Source organism: Bos indicus x Bos taurus, chromosome 16 (genome assembly GCF_003369695.1).
Source record: "Bos indicus x Bos taurus breed Angus x Brahman F1 hybrid chromosome 16, Bos_hybrid_MaternalHap_v2.0, whole genome shotgun sequence".
In the NCBI taxonomy this organism is placed as follows: Eukaryota; Metazoa; Chordata; class Mammalia; order Artiodactyla; family Bovidae; genus Bos; species Bos indicus x Bos taurus.
In genome coordinates, this window is record NC_040091.1 from 49377901 (window position 1) to 49382179 (window position 4279).

The window sequence follows — 4279 nt, forward strand, 5'->3', positions numbered from 1 at the left end:
AGAATCTATGGGGCTTTCTCTTAAAAGGTACCCAAAAGGCATTCTCTCCTGTCAGAATTCATCTCTGGCTTGGGTGGTAGAGGCCCTGGAGCATCTTGGAGGCACTCTCAGGAGAGGGAGGTGGTCCCCCCAACCCGTCTCAGTCCCACGTCACATCTCACTGTCTCCCAGCAGTGTCAGACTCTAGGCAACCAGCCACACAGATCTAGGCTGCCAGGGGCTCAGACAAGATTTTTGTAGAAATAAACATTATGGGCCCATCAAGAGGGAGACCCTGGCTGTTTCCTGTGCTCTAGCTCTCATTGTGGCGGCGCCCATGGCAGCCCTGGCAGACGCAGGAGTGATGGCAGTGACCGATATAGCTCGCCAGGTGGGTGAAGGTTGCCGAATGGTCCCCTGGCTAGACATGTGGGGTTTGACAGCTTGCCCAACCAGCTGGTGAATAAGTCAGCCAGGGCTTCTGCTTCAACATCCTGTGCGTGGGAGAGACAGGTTTGGGCAAGTCCACCCTCATGGACACCCTGTTCAACACCAAGGTCGGGGGGAGCCAACCACACACACACGGCCGGGTGTCCAGCTCCGGTCCAATACCTATGACCTTCAAGAGAGCAACATGGGGCTAAAGCTGACAATTGTTAACACAGTGGGCTTCGGGGACCAGATCAACAAGGAGGACAGCTACGAGCCCGTCGTGGAATTCATCGGTGCCCAGTTTGAGGCCTACCTGTAGGAGGAGCTGCGGATCTGCAGGGTACTGAACACCTACCATGACTCTCGCATCCGTGCCCGCTTGTACTTCATCGCCCCCATGGGTCATTCCTTGAAGTCTCTGGACCGAGTGACTATGAAGAAGCTGGACAGTAAGGGGAACATCATCCCCATCATCATCAAATCAGATGCCATTTCTAAGAGTGAGCTAACCAAGTTCAAAATCAAAATCACCAGCAAGCTTGTCAGCAGTGGAATCCAGATCTACCAGTTCCCTACAGATGACAAGTCAGCAGCAGAGATCAACAGAACCGTGAACGCCCACCTGCCATTTGCTGTCAAGGGCAGCACAAAAGAACGGAAGATAGGTAAGAAGATGATGAAAGTGTGGCGGTATCCCTGGGGCACGGCGCAAGTTGAAAATGAAGCCCACTGTGACTTTATGAAGCTGCAGGATATGCCGATCTGAGGCAACATGGAGGATCTCCAGGAGCAGACCCCTGGCCCACACTGTGAGCTGTACCGCCGCTGTAAGCTGGAGGAGGTGGGCTTCAAGGACACCGACCCTGACAGCAAACCATTCAGTTTACAGGAGACGTATGAGGCCAAAAGGAATGAGTTGCTAGAGGAGCTCCAAAAAAAAGAAGAGATGAGAAAGATTTTCGTCCAGAGAGTCAAAGAGAAAGAAGCTGAACTTAAAGAGGCAGAGACAGAGCTGCATTAGAAGCTTGACCGTCTGAAGAAACTACACCAGGGTGAGAAGAAGCTGGAGGATAAGAAGAAATCCCTGGATGACAAAGTGGACGCTTTCAAACAGAGGAAAATGGCAGCTGAGCTGCTCCAGTTTCAGGGCTCCCAGGTTGAAGGCTCACAGACTCTGAAAAGAGACAAAGAGAAGAAAAACTTTTAATAATCTTGTCTTCAGCAGCTACACTAAGTCTAAAGGAGAAGATTACCATTATAGAAGAGTTGCTGCTGCTGCTAAGTCGCTTCAGTCGTGTCCGACTCTGTGCGACCCCACAGACGGCAGCCCACCAGGCTCTGCCATCCCTGGGATTCTCCAGGCAAGAACACTGGAGTGGGTTGCCATTTCCTTCTCCAATGCATGAAAGTGAAAAGTGAAAGTGAAGTCGCTCAGTCATGTCCGACTCTTCGCGACCCCATGGACTGCAGCCCACCAGGCTCCTCTGCCCATGAGATTTTCCAGGCAAGAGTACTGGACTCGGTTGCCATTGCCTTCTCCAATAGAAGAGTTAGGGTTCCATATTGTCTCAAATCAGAAACCAACCAACACCTTCTCCCTCCAAATTGTGCACGCGTTCATGTGTGCATGCACACACACACACACACACACACTCTTAACAAGTGTTCATGTGTCCAGGCAAAAAGCTTTCTCCCAACTTACATGGAATTTTATATGGAAGTGACTTGTCCTAATCTAACAAGGCAGGGAAAGATCCATCCGAGCTGGAGAATGGACCCAATGTAACCTAAGAGAGACAACTGCAGGATGACTCATCCAAGTGTAAGTGACTGAGGCAGGAGAGCTCAGCTATGGGTGTGAAAGTATTGCTTGCAAGTTTTTCATTTGAGTTTTCTGTTTTTCCTTTCAAACACCAATTCTCCAGTTCAATGGGTTGATTGTCTACAGCCACTACTAAACATTTCTAAATATGGATGAGAAAGTCAAGCAACATTCATATCTTCTTCAGCATTCACAGACTTTCTGCAGACCCCCTCAGCAAGTGGGGTGAGTGGATCTACTGACATTCAGGTGGAGAAAGGAAAGAAGAGACGAGGAAAGGAGAGATGGGGGAGTTTAAGCTTAGTGAGCAAAATTACTCCATTCAGCCTTCCAAGGCCAGTTGGGGTTTTGGGAGAGGTTTCTGCTCAATGTGGGACCTGGAGGGAGAGCTTTGATGTTGATAAATCTGCCCTGAATTCGTTGGTTTAACTTACATTGAAATACCATTTGAGTGTGCCCATCCCCATATAGCCCTACAACCATTGCCATTCTACTGTCCCGTGTCTCTTGAGAGAGCCTCTTTGCATGTTTTCCAGAATCTGGTTCATTCTTCCTTTCTTCTCCTTTGTTCTTTTTGCTCAGAAATGTGACCAGTCATTGCTCCTCTGGGGCTTTTTTCGCCAGGAGAAATAACCCAAACCCAGCACTGTTTAGCTTGATATCTTTCTAATGTCCATGTCAATTTTCAATAAAATTCAAAGAAATGCTCAAAAAAAAAAAAGATGCAGGGGGCGGGGGGAGACCTTCCAGGGTGCTCAGGACCTGCCTCTCTGGGCAGAGCCAGGGTTGCGGGTCTGAGGTCTTGGTGGTGAGTAGGTGGGTTTGGGCTCAAACTACCTGGGGTTTCCTAACCCAACACAGAGAAAACTGCAGGCCCAGCCCCCTTCTCTGGTGCTTTGTCTGCCCACCTCCCTCAGGGCTGATAACCGCCTTACTGCTCAGGAAACACAGCCGGGCTGGTGGACACAGCGAGCACCTGGCCAGACCTACTGCCCGAGACCAGGAAGGACCAGCTGGTGTCGTCACCGCTTCCGTCCTTCAGTCTGAATAAATCCCTGCCCAGACTGTGTCCAGACCGTGTCCAGAGACCAGCTGACCCTGCCTTCCCTCCCCCACCTCTCCCTTGGCTCATCCTGCTCCCCACGCTTGCCTTCCTTGGGCTCCTCATGGTTGGGGTGCCTCATCTCTCCAGTTTGGAGAGAATTTCCTCCGAACTCCCGGAGACTCAAAGGGGCCTCCTGGTTCCCCACCTCCACCACACTGTCCAGCAGGGGGGCCACAGCCTCCTGTGACCATGTCTGCCCACACTCGCAGGGCCCCAGGCCACTGAGCAGTAGCCACGTGCAGCTGGTGGCTGCCAGGCTGGCCATGGCCATGCAGGCCTGCCCACTAGGGCATGGAGGTCTGTGGACAGTGCTCTCTGGGGCCCCACCTGCCAGGACCACTCCTGAGCAGCCCGTCCAGCACTGTCCAACGTGGCTGGTGAATCAGGGGTGCATCCGTGTGCGGGTTTTCTGACCAGAGCCTATTACCAGAGGTGGGTCGCTGCATGTGTAGGACCTGCCTGCAGAAGGCATTTTCTCTGGTTTATCTGAAGTTCAAATTTAACTGGGTGTCTTGAATTTGTGTCTACAAACCTGGCTGCCCCACCTGCCTGCGCCCACTCACAGGCATCGGTTCAGAGTCCTAAGCTCCCCGGGGTGGGCATGCTTACGGCTGGTCTGGCTGGTGTTTTCCTCAAAGGAGCCCCAAATGTGGAGCAGCTCTGGGTGCAAGAGCCCTCCCCATCCCAGCCTAAGGAGGCAGGCGAAGGGGGAATGTGAGCCTCGGCGAGCCTGGCTGGGCATCCATGCCAAAGACGTGCCTGCAGCTTTCCAGAAGGGAATTCATCCTAAAAATGGAAACTGCCCATCCCCCACACCCCGCCTGTCTGCCCAGACTCCCAGGAGAGGGACCCCTGGAAACCCCGCGGCAGACATTTGACACAGCCCCAGTGTACCCATGGTTCTCACAAGAGCCGGGAAGTAAGCGTTACCCACGCTTGGC

General features: G+C 52.5%; 1 pseudogene; it reads left to right on the forward strand.

Annotated features, from left to right (window-relative positions):
- Nucleotides 1-343: 343 nt before the first annotated feature.
- Nucleotides 344-1673, forward strand: LOC113906181 (annotated as a pseudogene).
- Nucleotides 1674-4279: the final 2606 nt, after the last annotated feature.